General features: G+C 35.2%; 1 protein-coding gene and 1 long non-coding RNA gene across 4 annotated transcripts in view; one reads left to right on the top strand and one right to left on the bottom strand.

Moving 5' to 3' along the window:
- The window catches only part of jbug (filamin-type immunoglobulin domains fbug), a 396,750-nt gene that overhangs the window by 161,826 nt on the left and 217,531 nt on the right, over positions 1-17,393 (top strand). The gene's annotated exons all lie outside the window — the stretch shown is intronic.
- Positions 693-6,996, bottom strand: LOC138696036 (uncharacterized). 2 transcript variants are annotated; one of them, XR_011331215.1, is made up of 6 exons: positions 6,434-6,996; positions 5,314-5,470; positions 4,957-5,207; positions 4,569-4,694; positions 4,135-4,342; positions 693-3,937 (listed from the first exon to the last, which is right to left on the bottom strand). It is a non-coding gene; the product is annotated as an uncharacterized lncRNA (long non-coding RNA). The 2 variants fall into 2 exon arrangements; XR_011331214.1 differs by having other exon boundaries at positions 4,135-4,694.

The following is a 17,393-nucleotide window of genomic DNA, read 5'->3' on the forward strand; positions in this document are numbered from 1 at the left end:
GTACTTAAATTAAATTATGAATACGTAATAATTAACCTTACATTATTATAAGCAATATTCAAGAGACATGACACTGTTTGACGGAAGTTTGGCAACATTCCTATGCGGCAAGTTTCGTGGCCTGCTGTTTGACGTAGTGGGAGAGAAACTGGTGTAATGGGGTGAGTAGAGGCGTTAACTTTTCCAAGAACGACGACAGCGCTGAAGGGGCATAGATTCGATGGTCCGACAATATAAAAAGTGAGGATCACGTAAGTTCAGTTCCCAAACAGCAAATATTTCCGCCTTGTCAGTGTTGCCAACTGTTACCAGATATCACCACATGTAGTAAAATCACGATCCTATGTACTGAATGACTTCTTTACTCACCGTACTTTACCTTAATGTTGGAAGGTTATTCTAAATAGTTTCAATAATAATGAGAAATGTATTGCTATGTTCTATTCTTTTATTCCTTTACATTATTATTAGTATTAGCATTAATAGGTTACTAGACGTAAATATACAACAAAGTATAGTATATAATATTCAAGAATCAAATCTGTTCCAAGACCAATTAAATAATTGTCACTTCACTTCAAAGATTCCAGCGTACATATACTGTACTTCCTAAAGGTAGATAAATTAATAACCAATTGACTTTTGGTTGGAATTCGAATGGACTTCTGATTATCTTTTGAAATTAGTAAGGAAATGGATAATACAACTAGGCTAAAACTGAAATAATAATAAATCAACTTACAAAAATAATTTTGGTCCTTAAAAGCCATAAGTAATTTCACTTCTAGATACCTTTTTAAAGATTTCATTTGTTTGTAAATTGCTTAATAATGCTACACTTACACTTATTATTTCTGCAACTCCACGTCTGTCATTGAAAAAATGTATGATACATAACTGTGAAGTCTCTTTTTGGCTCTTGTGTCCTAAATTTAAATAAGAAAAAGCAAATGATTCAAGAAATGTGAGCTGGTGAAAATTAAATACTCAATTAATAAAATAATTACTACCAAAAGAATATTTTATTAATTCTATACAAAAGATGGATTACACAGAACAGATGGCCAGAAATCATAGATTTATACACAACATACAGCATGAAACGATCATCAAAAAATGCTTTTTGTACACAATAACATCTTTCAAACGAAGTGAAATAGCCAATAAGTTCAATAAATATTATGCTAATAAGTAATAACTATAATTAATAATTATCTACAAGCTGTAAAAGGGAATAAAATAGTATATTGTTGAAATTAGGGGGTTATGGTTTATTACGTGTATTTATAATTTTAATTACTTTTTCTACATTTAATTATATTTTAATTTCTATTAGATTAGTTGGTGGTGTGGTTGTTAGTTTTATCTGTGTACGTCAGACTATTAAGGAAAAACTGAAAGAAATATTAAATCTACTATCTACTTTATATAACAATATTTAATCAAGAACTGAATATTACTATTAATTTAATAACATAAGACCCAAAACATCTCCAAGTCCAGACAATACACATGCTGATTTTCTTAAACATGTTGGCAAACAAGCAAACTCACTACTTTTATCTTGTAATCTCATCTAAAATACAATATCTGTCTGGAGAAAATCTATCATAACATCAATTTTGAAAAGCAATTATTCAACTAATATCTTTTCGAGTTATCGACAGATACCACTTACTAGTATGATAGCCAAAATTATGGAAGAGATGATTTCATAGATTGAACTGGTTCCTGGAATCTAGTAACTAACTTTCATTTTATTGGGTTGACGTTAGAGAATTGCATTCAACAAATGGACAGATTTTAAATTTTAGTCAAGATATTAAAGATATTTTAAACAGAAAACGAAACAACTTAACAATTTTAATTTATTTTCAAGGATCATATGGCTCTGTAGATATAAATCACTTAAGAAATTGCAAACTTAGGGTGTCCATGATAAAGTGTTACACTGGGTCAGTGACTTGATTATTTGATTCATTGTCACAAATATGTAAATAGAGACAGATTCATCTGGGCTTCCCACATTGTTGTTTTCAGGAATACATTTTCCAATATTAATGTCGATGGTCTAACTAAAGAAATAGATCTTATGATAATCTCATCATTTGCAGATAATATGGTTGTCTAGAACAAAAAATCACAGTCCACAAATATTAATAAACTGAGCCAAAATCCCAACAGACTTTTTGACTCTACTTGGAGAACTCAAACTTGCTCAATTAAGGGAAACTTTACTAATAAAACACAATCCCAAGTTATTTCAAAATGAATAGTATATAAGTTAACTTTAACAGATGATGTTAAGAAATGTGATACTTCTCCAGACATTTTAAAAATCATTAGAAACGATAAATGATCTGGTCAGTGAGTGACTACATACAGTATTTTTTATATATGGATCCTGTTTACCAAGCCATAGATGTAGTGGTGTTGTAGTACAATACCAGTATATTCCCTTTTACAGGGAATTATATTCAAACACTTGTTTGCCCCATTTTAACCGTGACAACGCTTTTTAGCTTTTTAAACATTCTGGTTATTGTATTGTGTTTGTGTTTAGTGAAAGATTTTAGATAAGGGCGCAAATAGCCATAGTAGCTGACGCGCCCTTTTTAAACGCCACTAACTAACTAACTAACTTCAAACACTGACTAATTTTGATAGTGAAAATTTAGATACACTTTTAAGCTTACAAAATCTCCAGTATCGACTTCATAAATCTGAGAAGGCTGTCATACTATCAGATTCAAAATCAGATGTTCTTGCTGCAGTAATGGACGTAACAGCATGAAATCTCAATATTTTACAGTGTTTTAATATTTTAAGCAAAATGGTCGAATTACATCGACGACTGGTACTTCCGTGGATCCATGAACTTTATGGAGTGGGAGGTAATGAGGTAGCTGAAAGGTAGCAAAATTACTGTAAGGTTATCTATACCTGCATCTTACCACACTGTTAAAAGAATAACAAGATCAGAACATGACAATGTGGTAACAAAAATCGGAATGATTCTACAGCAAATGAAAAAATTGCAATAGGCCATCCGGCATCTGCTCCACGATGGAGGAAAATCCTCAGAAGAAACCAACTAATCAGACCAAATGGGGGATCCAAACTACCCTCGAGTGCAGCTCTGAATTTGCAGGCCAACGAGTCTACCGACTAAGCTACATTGGTGGCTCCACTAAAAATATGAAGTACATGGCACTCAGATTATTAAATTGACAAACCTAAACAATTATTCATCAGTTAAGCTATAAAATATAATACATAGCAAGCAAGTTAATTCAATTTAAAAGTATAAACAATTCAATCAGTTGAAATATACAGAAACTGATAATAAATATCATGCAAATTACTTCACATTACAAGCATAAACAATTCATCACTTGTGGTATACAGCCTACTATTTAATTTACAGCACATACAATTCATCAGTTAAGCTATAGACCTACAGTCTACTATTCAATTTACAGCATATATAATTTATCAATTAAGCGAAACAAAAATATAGTACAATACATAGTAAAAATAATACACCTAATTTAATAACTGAACTTCTATGAAAATCTACAGTGGCAGTACTTATATTATCACAGGCCATGATTGTCTCAAATATTTACAAAGAACTGATATTTCAGAATCTCCCCATGTCATTTCTGAAATCTCAATGAAGATATGGATCATTGTCTTGACTGTTTAACTTTACACAGCTTTCAATCATCTGGTTAAATATTGGAGTGCAAGATAACAAATGACATCAACTGCTGAACACTTGGTATCAATCAACCAACAACTTCATTACATTAAAGGGGAAAAAAAACTGAAAGAATTAATTGTATATAGACACAACACATAAGACAAGGCCGCTTCAGAACAGTAATTGGCAAGGCTCTGTTGTTTTAGGATTCTTATGTAGATTCAATTTCACCTGAAAGAAAAAAGTAGCATCTATAAGTAGTAGTAGTAGTAGTAGTAGTAGTAAAGATAATAATAATAATAATAATAATAATAATAATGACTGTAAAGTATGGAAATTAATATTGCAATGTAATATCAAAAGGTGATTTCACACCATCAACTCTTATCATTTAGTACAACAAATCTATTATATTCAGTTGCAATCACCAGTAGCTGTTCTTTCCTCCATTTTGTTGTTGGCTGATTTCTCACAAGTCTGCTATGATATGCAGCACTATCCATGACAATAACGCATTGCCCTAATGTTCTCAGGTCAACAACTGTGTTTGCACCCACTTCTCAACTACAGGGCTATTCATAGCACTATGGTAGTCCTGACTTTTCTTTCAATTGCATGAAAAAATTAAATCAGCACCTGCAATAAAAATTATACCTGGGCATATAATTACGTCACATGAATTCACAGCATTTAAATAAAGAAAATAAAACATAACATAACATAACATGACATGACATGAGATCCTCTTTGGTGAAAGGCTTTCCCACGTTTTTATTTAGTCACCAATTTTTATATTTTTGTACCCTGATTTAAAAAATTACTCTTGCCAAATTTATGTAAAATATAAATCAATATAACTTACCGAGTATAAATCCACCTTTCGTTCCGGCATCTAATCTTCCACCCTCATTTGTTGGTCTATGAATAACACCATTCATGTCACTGGAAACTTCACCTGGTTTATTTCATGAATAAGTGGGTGATCATACTTAAAAAAACAGAGAGAGAAAAGCAATTCACATTGACACTCTAAGAGACACAAAAATTTTAAAGACAGGAAAACCGTTCAAGAATTTTATAACTAACCTCTAGTTATAATATGAAACTATTAATTGCAAAACATGTTGTTCCCACCTGAATTCATTACTAGTAGCCTATATTAATTGCAATTTCATATTCCACATAAGTGTTAATCTATTTGTTAGTAAAAAATTCAATCACTCAATGTCTCACAATACATTGAAATTTACCATTCATAAAAATCCAAGTCTCATCCAAGAATACTACGGGTTTAGGGTTCTCACGCTCCACATTTCTTATATATTCTCTTAAAAACGAATAACATCACTTTCTCATACATGTGTATAAGGATCCCCTTTGCTCCAAAGAAATTTCATCTCTTTCAAAATTTTTTTCACGGATGATAAGGATACTCTAAATAAATATGTTTCATAATCATCATTCATATGTTCCAGAACTTTTGCTGCTGTTAGTACTTCCCCTGTAACAGTAAATGAAAATTATGCCATATTTTTATACATAGGCCTATGACTAATATCAGAATTACATTGCATAAATCAACACAATAATTCCTGTAACTTCCCTACCTTTATGTAACTTGTCATAAATAAATCTCGCAATTGCATCTTTCGTAAAATCATCAGCATCAGTCACTGGATGTTTACGTAGTCTATGTTTTCCTGGTGTCACGAGTGGGGTCCCCTTGTGTGAATTTATCACTTTCGTGGCTGTAGTTAAGCCAAGCTGTAATAACAAACAATAACATAATACTTCTAAAAATTGTTATATCATTAAATTCATGCATAATACCAACATTTGCAGCTATATGAATAGAAAATGATCAACATGTTAGGTTGGGTCTACGATAGGTTTAAGTAGGCTAATATTTAGGTAATTCTCCAGAAAAGCTACACCAAAGAAGGCATAATTTTATTTTGTTTAATTGATTTCTGTGATATTTACATAGTGATGAACACGTGGTTTTAGTGCACAGCCACAAATACTTTCAGCACAAAAATCCTTTGACACTTACCTGTATATTCTAATGCATTGTTGTAGTCCCTCCCTCAAACTTGTTACTAATTACCAATATAACATGCGAGAGGTCCAGGACGAAGAGAAATGGTTAGTTTCCCAGTAGTGCGTCCTCGTCCTCTCGAGTGTTATATCTTAACAAGTACTTTGGGTGGGGTAGCTTTTCTGAAGAAACACCATATTTAATATTACTTAGACCAGTCATGAATAAATTATTCAGCCAGAGTCAACGTTCCTATGCTTTATAGAGTATGTTATATAGTTATTATATAAAACTGAATTATTTTTAAGCACCATAACAGGCCAACATTCATGTAATATTTGCTGCAATATCAAGTTAATAATTACAATATGACTTGTATTTTCTTCGGCCGATGTGGCATGTAAATTGTGATCTGAACGGTTAATTTAATACCAAAAGAGAAAACTGGAAATTTACTTTCGTGCTGTTTGATTACTTGTTCGTCTAATTTGTAAATGTATTTAAGCTATCACCTACTGCAGTATTACAGTATCTTAAATGTATTTAGTTTGGCAATATGAAAATCACTGACTTGATTAAACATTAGGCCTAACCTAAAAATTTGTTTTGTTTGACCACAATCATGAAATTATTAGTGCAAACTCCTAAAACTGAATACCACTTTGAAATGTATGCTTAAGAATACTTACTCCTAATAATTGTCCTATTCTGGTTGTAATTGCTGTCTCCGTTAGCATAATTCCTTCTTCATTATCTTCTTTCTTCAACTCATTATACACGTGAACTACAGATTTCTGAAGCGTACTCTGAATGCCACACATTTTCTTCCTTGGAGGAGTCACTTACTTACTTACTTACAAATGGCTTTTAAGGAACCCGAAGGTTCATTGCCGCCCTCACATAAGCCCGCCAGCGGTCCCTATCCTGAGCAAGATTAATCCAGTCTCTATCATCATACCCCACCTCCCTCAAATCCATTTTAATATTATCCTCCCATCTACGTCTCGGCCTCCCTAAAGGTCTTTTTCCCTCCGGTCTCCCAACTAACACTCTATATGCATTTCTGGATTCGCCCATACGTGCTACATGCCCTGCCCATCTCAAACGTCTGGATTTAATGTTCCTAATTATGTCAGGTGAAGAATACAATGCGTGCAGTTCTGTGTTGTGTAACTTTCTCCATTCTCCTGTAACTTCATCCCGCTTAGCCCCAAATATTTTCCTAAGCACCTTATTCTCAAACACCCTGAACCTATGTTCCTCTCTCAGAGTGAGAGTCCAAGTTTCACAACCATACAGAAGAACCGGTAATATAACTGTTTTATAAATTCTAACTTTCAGATTTTTGGACAGCAGACTGGATGATAAGAGCTTCTCAACCGAATAATAACACGCATTTCCCATATTTATTCTGCGTTTAATTTCCTCCCGAGTGTCATTTATATTTGTTACTGTTGCTCCAAGATATTTGAATTTTTCCACCTCTTCGAAGGATAAATCTCCAATTTTTATATTTCCATTTCGTACAATATTCTGGTCACGAGACATAATCATATACTTTGTCTTTTCGGGATTTACTTCCAAACCGATCGCTCTACTTGCTTCAAATAAAATTTCCGTGTTTTCCCTAATCGTTTGTGTATTTTCTCCTAATATATTCACGTCATCCGCATAGACAAGAAGCTGATGTAACCCGTTCAATTCCAAACCCTGCCTGTTATCCTGAACTTTCCTAATGGCATATTCTAGCGCGAAGTTAAAAAGTAAAGGTGATAGTGCATCTCCCTGCTTTAGCCCGCAGTGAATTGGAAAAGCATCAGATAGAAACTGACCTATACGGACTCTGCTGTATGTTTCACTGAGACACATTTTAATTAATCGAGCTAGTTTCTTGGGAATACCAAATTCAATAAGAATATCATATAATACTTCCCTCTTAACCGAGTCATATGCCTTTTTGAAATCTATGAATAACTGATGTACTGTACCCTTATACTCCCATTTTTTCTCCATTATCTGTCGAATACAAAAAATCTGATCAATAGTCGATCTATTACGCCGAAAACCGCACTGATGATCCCCAATAATTTCATCTACGTACGGAGTTAATCTTCTCAAAAGAATATTGGACAAAATTTTGTACGACGTCAACGGAGGAGTCACTGCAACACTATTTCATTTTTTTGACATAGTAATAAAAATCTAAACACGAAAGAAATTCATTAAAATTTGAAATAATATTTCTATCCATTACCCACGTGCATTATCACGCCCAAGTATATTATATTCATTCGTACTTATCTGACTATTCTTGAATTATAACCACAACGCAACACATAACATAACTATTATGTATTAATATTAATACTAATATTAATTAATTATTAATAAGTTCGAATTTCACTATCTTCCAGTAACCGGCTGAGAAATCTAGTACAATTTTAATTTCATGGAACTCCAGTACCAGCAAATATTGTCGATATTTGCCTCAGCTGCCAACATACCGGTTACAAAATCACTACCATTTATAGTATTTGTCAGTATCGAAATTCGAAACGAAGTTGGCAAAAGAAAATTCAACCTTCAAACTAGAAAATCACCATAATCCACTAGCATTTGTAGTAATGGGGGAAAAATGGTTAGGTTTCACCCTTAGGGTATCAAGTTACCTGGTCTTCCCTATATATACAGTCACGAAGCTTGAGTTTATGAGGATACTAGGAACAATAGACTGTGCAGGTACTATTTCGCATTGTCTGTAATGAGGCGATAGTAGCGATCCTAGTAGTTATCAACTATCTATGGATGCATATTTACTACGTCGTGAGCTTCGTGGCTATTAGACTGTGGTAATACAAAAAAAAAATGTGTTTTCAAATCGGAGATGATGATAAAGAGGGATTTTGAAGAGTGTTGGTGGAATGATGAGGGGAAAACGGGAAAAGCCTTCGCAAACTCGACTTTGTCCACCACAAATGTCATGTTCCCTGAAGCCGGGGATTAAACTCGAGTCTTACGCACTGGTCATGAGACACCAATGAGATTAACGGGAAACATAATGGGGTGGACTGATTTTCTGTTAATGCCATAGTCCTGAGCACCTGTGTTTGTTTGGTGTAATGTGGCGCTCTGCGTCCTTCAAGTCGAGATCACGACCTCAGATATCAGTTTTATCCGGAGGTCTAGTTTTCTGGGTGTAAAGTTTCAAGTTGAAGGTTGAGATGAAAGTCATGTCATAGACCTGTAGGCGACATTGAATCGGGGCGCCTCGAAATTAATTTCCCCCTCCCCTCAGAGAAGTAAAGAGTTTATCGCACCTGTATTGTTTTTCATCTAGAGGTGACATACGATTAAAATATTACATCTATTAACTACTCTTAATTAGCTGATTATTAGCAGTACTAGTTTTATTTCTAACTGGAATATTTCATGCAGTAACGCAAGATAATCATGAGAACCATAACTCATTTTCTCACCTAGTTAACATTTCCTTTTGCTTCTGTTTTTTTTTCTCCACGTATCTCATGCCACATTCCACTCTTTCCCTTCGTGTCGTAATGTTTGATATGTGCGCGCTGACCACAACAAATATCGCGTCGTGGTGAAAGCGGTCACTGACATTTGTAGAAGAAGCGATATGTAGGCAACTGAAAACAGCTTGCCAGTTTTATACAAAAATGGATGTAATGGTTGAGAAATAATAAGAAAATAACCTACTTTAACGGGATGGATGCGACATCGAGTTATTCACTTGGCTCAAGCGGTGACGTTTGTAGCTATAGATCCGTCAGACCCCAGTTCGATGTCCGACAGAGAAGTGGACATTCACCTCCATAACATAGAAAATGGATATATGCTCCTTGTCTTCTCTTTGCCTTTGTTGTTTTGTAGTTTTTCACCATGTCGACCACATGGCCAAGGAGTCTCGCTGCTTGTTAATTTAAATTACAATTTTTAAGTTTAATGAATAGCAGGCTACTGGTGAAAATGTTATCTCTTGGATAAAAGGCAATATGTGCTACAATTTATTTGATTAAAATTAGGTATATAAAATTTTCGTGGATTTCAAAAAGGCATATGACTTGGTTAAGAGAGATGTTTTATAAAATATTCTTGTAGAATTTGGTATTCCAAGAAACTAATTATATTCGGTGAAACGTACAGCAGAGTCCATGAAGGCCAGATTCTGTCTAATGCTTTTACAATTCACTGCGGGCTAAAACAAGGAGATCACTATCACCTTTACTTTTTAACGTTGCTCTAGAATATGCCATTAGGAAAGTCCAGGATAACAGAGAGGGTGTGGAATTGAAGGGTTACTTCAGCTGCTTGTTTATGCTGATGACGTGAAAATGTTAGAAGAAACTACACAAACGACTAGAGAAAACACGGGAATTTTACTTCAAGCAAGTAAAGAGCTAGGTTTGGAAATAAATCCTGAAAAGACCAAGTATATGATTATGTCTCGTGACCAGAACATAGTACGAAATGGAAATGTAACAATTCAAAATTTATCGTTTGAAAAGGTGCAAAAATTTGAATGTCATGGACCAAAGTAACAAATATAAATGATACTCGGGAGGAAATTAAACGCAGAATAAATATGGGAAATGTTTATTATTATTCGGTTGAGAAGCTTTTGTCAGCCAGTCCGTTCTCAAAAAAAAAAAAAAAAAAAAAAAAAAAAACCGGAAGTTAGAAATTATTAAAAGGTTGCTCTGTATAGTTGTGATACTTGGACTTTCACTTTGAGAGAGGAACCGGGGTTAAGGTTGTTTTAGAATAAAGTGCTTAGAAAATTTTTGGGGCTAAGAGGGATGAAGTACAGAAAATGGAGGAAGTTACACAACGTAGAACTGCACGCATTGTATTCTTCACCTGACATAATTATGAACATTAAATCCAGACGTTTGAGATGGGCAAAACATGTAGCACGTATTGGCGAATACAGAAATGCATATAGTGTGTTAGTTGGGAGGCCGGAGGGAAAAAGACCTTTGGGGAGGTAGAGACGTAAATGGAAGGCTCAGGATAGGAACCGATGACAGCTTATGTGGGAGCGGAAATGGATCTCCGGGATCTCTGAAAACCATTTATTATTATTATTATTATTATTATCATCATTATTATTATTATTATTATTATTATTATTATTATTATTATTATTATTAGTTGGATTCGTGAATTTTTACAGAAACAAAACAGTGGAAAACATTCACAAGAGGTTGAAAAAGGTGTATGGAGATGCAGCTTTCGATCGCAGTACCGTCAGTCGGTGGGCAAGCAGATTATCTGGTGAAAGGGGGCAACCCAATATTCGGGATACTCCTCGCAGTGGCAAACCTTGCACTGGACGAAGTCCTGACAATTTGCAGCGCGTTAACAACATGATGAAACCAGGTGGCCAGGGCTCGAATCCCGGTCGGGGCAAGTTACCTGGTTGAGGTTTTTTCCGAGGTTTTCCCTCAACTCAATACGAGCAAATGCTGGGTAACTTTCGGTGCTGGACCCAGGACTTATTTCACCGGCATTATCACCTTCATTTCATTCAGACGCTAAATAACCTAGATGTTGATAGGGCGTCGTAAAATAATCCAATAAAATATAAAAAAAACAACATGATTGTAGCTGACAAACGCGTAACAGTGAAAGAATTGTCACTCCAAGCTGGAATAGGAGAAGCAAGTGTATACAAAATATTGAAACCACCATTAATTTTGACGTGTATGTGGCAACTCTCAAGAAACTTCAAGCTCGACCACATTGGGAGAAGCTGGATGTTCTGCTATTGCACGACAACGCACAGCCATAATATGTCAGTCACAAGACCACAGATCAGATAAAAAAACTCGGATGGATAACACTGAAACATTCGCCTTACAGTCCTGATCTGAGCCATGCGATTACCATATTTTGTTAAACTGAAGGAATCCCTTCGCTGAACGAGGTTTGAAGATGCACGCTGCTGAAGAGTGACTCAGACCTGTTGGTCCAGACTTTTACCGTGCAGGTATACAGGTCTCGTTCCAAGGTGGAGTATGGCAGTTGAAAGGAACGGGAATTATTTGGAAAAGTGGCATTTTGTTCCTAAAGGATGTATCTACATTGTGTGAAAACAGCAAAGCTGTAGGATAAAAATGTAATTTTTAAATAAATGTTGTGCATTATTTTTGGAGTGACCCTCGCACTATTGAGAGAATTGATGAGAATTGACTGATAAATGTTTCCTTAGTTTATTCGTAAATTCGATTGATGTCTAACAGTCTGATAATTAGGAAGAATATTTTACCCTATAAAAGTAATACCAGAGTCTAGTATATACAGTCACGAAGCTTAATACGTAGTAAATATGCATCCATAGATAGTTGCTAACCACTAGGATCGCTACTATCGCCTCATTACAGACCATGCGAAATCGTACCTGCACAGTCTGTTTCTAGTACTCTCATAAACTCAAGCTTCGTAACTGTATATACTAGACCGTGGTAATACCATGTATATTTAACTAAAAAAATACTATACTTGTGAAAATTAAAACGGTATGCATATAAATAAATTATACAAACCATTTAGTGACTTCATGTAGGCCTAAATCCATTTTATGTTTTTATTTAGGTTTGGGCAATTTTGAATTACAGAGAAATTGAAAACTGGATTACGCCAATGGCGTCTGTTTACAAAATCAACATGTAATTGTTAAACATGAGTGTAAAGTTAATGAGCAGTGTACTCTTGCAATAGATAAAGTTTTTGATTCCTTCACGGAATTCACTGTAATCTCTCAAAATTATCTCGTCATGTTGCAAGTGTTTGCAATACTCAACGTCAATTTATTCTTTCAGCAACATAATACTCCCGTGCATTTTTTGGCATAGTTAGGGAATTCCTAAACCAAACCCTTCCACAAAGATGGACCGGAAGGGACGGATGCAAACCATGACCACTACGCTCTCCGAACCTCACTACTGTGGAATTTTATCTACTGTGATGTTAAGAAGAGAGTGTACTGTCTACCTATTAACGATATTAATCATCTGAAAGAGCGAAAGAGAGAAGCTATCGCTTCCGTCACTCCTGAATTTCTTATTTTGATAATTTTAGTAGCTTATTTAATGATAATGACGCTGTACCGACTTGGTTATTTAGTGTTGGTGGAATTGGTGATATCGAGATGACATTTGGCCAGAGGCGACAGAGAATTCGTCCCAGATCAGTAGGCCTGTTGTTCTTAGCCGTGTACGAGAGAAATTAGGGTACTGCTTGGATTTCTGCCAACTTGACAGATGACGTCACATCAAATATCAATGATAGACCCACACCTGTGGAGTAACGGTTAGCGCGTCTGGCCGCGAAACCAGGTGATCCGGGTGCGATTCCCGGTCGGGGCAAGTTACCTGGTTGAGATTTTTTTCGAGGTTTTCCCTCAATATGACCAAATGTTGGGTAACTTTCGGTGCTGGACTCCGGACTCGTTTCACCGGCATTATCACCTTCATCTCATTCAGACGCTAAATAACCTAAGATGTTGATAAAGCGTCGTAAAATAACCTACTAAAGTAAAAAAAAAATGAATGGATAGGGCTATATAATACAAACTTGGAGTGTCATTCTCTAGTGCAGGCATGTCAAAACCCTGCACATTGTGCAGTCGCGCACATTGTGCAGTAGTCTCTGTGTGATGTGCATTTTCTATTCCCCTACCTGGAGGGAGTGAATCGCCTCGGAGGGGAACGCGACAGGGCTATACAGACCTGCAACAGCATATCAGGTTTTCTTCCAGTAACGCAGTTTCAGTGTGGATACTGATTTGGCTGTCTGTGAATGAGTTATGATAAATAAAGTGAGGAGTTCACAGATAACGAAGAAGAGAAATTACGAATCATATAACATAATTATTATAATGTTTTCCTCAGCCAACAATAATTATTTTAAAATGAAAGGTTTTGATCAGCCCATGTCGATGTAATAGTGTTGTGACAGTTTAGATCAGATTAGTAAAGTTAATCAGTACTCTCACGGCAAAACGAACTTGACATTAGCGTTGTTTTAGAGTTTGTACTAACAGCCATCAAATATTAGACGACTTACGACTTTCATTTCATAAGCTGGTAAGTGATGAGAATATTGTGAGGAATACATTAAGGCTCTTGAGGTTGTAAGCAACTATTTGCAAGGAGGAAAAATGTTCTGGAAAAATATATAATGGCAAATTTTCCGCCTCACGTCACTATATTATGCTAATATACTTACATTAATAAATCTTTAAACCTGACATACAGAGAATATCGTCGCTTCACAGCTTGTGAACTACACTTTTAATTTCTTTCAGAAACGCTTCCAACTTGTCGATAATTGCTCTCAACGTTTTCTAGATAAACTATATGTGAATTTAAATTCTAAGCTTAATTTATATCATTTATTAATATTAATGTTAATTTATATTGACATACAGCAAGGAAATTATTTCAGTGTAAAAACTTCACAATGTCCTACTGCATGTAATTAATTGGGAGTATAATATTTTCTTTAACATTTGTGTACCAATGGTCCCAATTAATAATAATGCTTGACGAACAATGAAAGAATAGGATCTATTACTTTAAAATAATTAGTACCTACTACATAAAATGAAATACTTTGTTCGTTTTTTGTTGTTTCGAAATTACTGCAATATTCTTTTTCTTCAAATACTATATAAAAATCATTTTAATAAATTATGCTTTACAAACCACTGCTTTGTCAAGTATAACTGCATAAGCCTAAAGTTTTTTGTATTGCAATTGTCAAATATAGACACTGATAATAATTGTTTTTTTTTTTCCTTCTGCTAAGTGTGTTTATAATGTTCAAATGCCTATTTAATCCAACCCTAGAAACGCAGAATAGATTATTGTACATCCCTCCAGCTAAGAACTGGTAAGAGCAACCCTTGAATGATGCAGTCCGCACAGACCGGCGATCCGCGCACAAAACTGCACATTTAGAGTCTGATTTCTGACATGTCTGCTCTAGTGGCTGTTTCACGTCTCTAGCGTGTTTCGTTACAATTATATAACCTTTTGAAAATCCATCGAAACTTTACGGACATACAGTGTAGATCATGTAGTGAATTGCAATTTTTTTCATTGCGAGAGATGAAGCTTTTTTGTGGCAGACGCTATAATTACAACTAACTGTACTCAAGGTTGTTGAAAGGAGGAGAAATGAAAGTATACAATGTAACGACACGACAATTAATGTGCATTTTACAATCATATCAAATTAACAGGACTCTGATTTCACTGATGTATCAAACTTTTGTTTATTTTGTGTTTTATCATTGGACGACTGAAGAAATAGATTTCAAGATATTCGTGGAAATTCACGATCTTAGCATCCCTCATAACGAAAAAGCAATTTTGGACATTCCATCTCTTTGTCTCCTTGTCTATCTTTGTCCAGCGATTTCTCCTAAAGTAGTGATCGGATTTTATTATATTCAGCATCTACAGAGTGGTTCATATAAAACTAATACATTTATGTCTGTGTTTATTTAAACAAGAATGATGCCAGCCTCACTTTGTTACGCCTCAAATGTAGACTATCTTTGGGAGATTACTAACCTCTATAGAAAATGCTGAAAATGTCCTCCCTCCTGCTCAAGGCACAACTTAACACAATATCCTTGATCCACTTCTACATTGTCCAGATGTTCAACAAATAGCAGGCCTACGAATAGTTGAAGCATATAAATAAACTATTAACGGTAATACCATTTGCAACGTGAGAAAGAAACTGAATTGTCACGAAATGTGTAGAAAGTATGAGAAAGTGTGTGTCTTCTTATAAATTATTATTATTCATTCTTACGGTTTTGAGGTAATTATATAGGATTTTTTTTCCTTTGCTGTGGTCGTAACAAGCTGTTTTTTTACGGTGATGGGTTGTTGGCCCTTCGCCCAACCCCCAAGCTGTAGGACCACCCCTTATCGGCTGTCCACGACTTCTTATTCAATATATTCGTAGCTACCTGGAAATTCTACTTGAAGTAAGTACCGAAAAGACTAAGTATATGATTATGTCTCGTGACCAGAATATTGTACGAAATGGAACTATAAAAATTGGAGATTTATCCTTCGTAGAAGTGGAAAAATTCAAATATCTTGGAGCAACAGTAACAAATTTAAATGACACTCGGGAGGAAATTAAACGCAGAATAAATATGGGAAATGCGTGTTATTATTCGGTTGAGAAGCTTTTGTCATCTAGTCTGCTGTCAAAAAATCTGAAAGTTAGAATTTATAAAACAGTTATATAACCGGTTCTTCTGTATGGCTGTGAAACTTAGACTCTCACTTTGAGAGAGGAGCAGAGGTTAAGGGTGTTTGAGAATAAGGTGCTTAGGAAAATATTTGGGGCTAAGAGGGATGAAGTTACAGGAGAATGGAGAAAGTTACACAACGCAGAACTGCACGCATTGTATTCTTCACCTGACATAATTAGGAACATTAAATCCAGACGTTTGAGATGGGCAGGGCATGTAGCACGTATGGGCGAATCCAGAAATGTATATAGAGTGTTAGTTGCGAGGCCGGAGGGAAAAAGACCTTTGGGGAGGCCGAGACATAGATGGGAAGATAATATTAAAATGGATTAGAGGGAGGTGGGATATGATGGTAGAGACTGGATTAATCTTGATCAGGATAGGGACCAATAGCGGGCTTTTGTGAGGGCGGCAATGAACCTCCGGGTTCCTTAAAAGTAAGTAAGTAAGTATATAGATTTTTTTTTACTACAGACATGTGCAAATTATCCGACTCAGCCCCACATTTTTTACATTTTCATAATTATCATGAATTACTGGCCACAAAATAATTCTGTAGGACTCTATGCTACTGGATCAATACAAAAAAGTCCTAGAAACACGAATTTTTATACAAATAAGGGACTGGTTCCCTGATGGTGAATGTGTCTTCGTGTAGGATGGAGCATCCTATCACAAAGCCAGATCAGTAACTAATTTTCTGGCTGAAAATAATATAGACGTCCTTTCCTGGCCATGTAACAGCCCAGACGCAAATCCAATTGAAAATCTTTGGTCTATCGTAAAAAAAAAGACGATTACCACCAAGGTGGACCTCATAGAAGCACTTATCCAAATATGGCACAGGGATGAAGACATCAAGAACAATGTGAAAATCTCATGAACAGCATGCCAAACCGCATAAAATTGATGATAATGAACGAAGGGTTTCATACTAAATATTAATTGTTGCAAACAGTGTGTAATAAACGAGTTTTGTAGAATGAATGTTACTTGAATCATATATATTATCGTTTGAGTCTAATTTGCATACGTCTGTAGTTTTAGACAATCAAAATTCAACTTCGCTAGTTGATGTACGGGTATAACTTTCAGAATAATATCAAGGAATGCATTATACTGAGCAATTGCGGAACTCCTGCAGACTTTAAATGAATATTAGCATGATGTGTAATACAGTTAGTTAGCGTACTCCGCCGGTCGTCCTGCTTGGGCAAGAGTCTGAGACGAACGGACTGGGCCGCAAAGTAACTTGTAGACTATACAGAGTGAACCGTAAGTAATGCTATTAATTTCAGGGAGATTATTCTTCGAGATATTTCTTAAAATTTTATCCAGTGCTTCGT

Source organism: Periplaneta americana, chromosome 3, assembly GCF_040183065.1.
Source record: "Periplaneta americana isolate PAMFEO1 chromosome 3, P.americana_PAMFEO1_priV1, whole genome shotgun sequence".
NCBI classification, from domain to species: Eukaryota; Metazoa; Arthropoda; class Insecta; order Blattodea; family Blattidae; genus Periplaneta; species Periplaneta americana.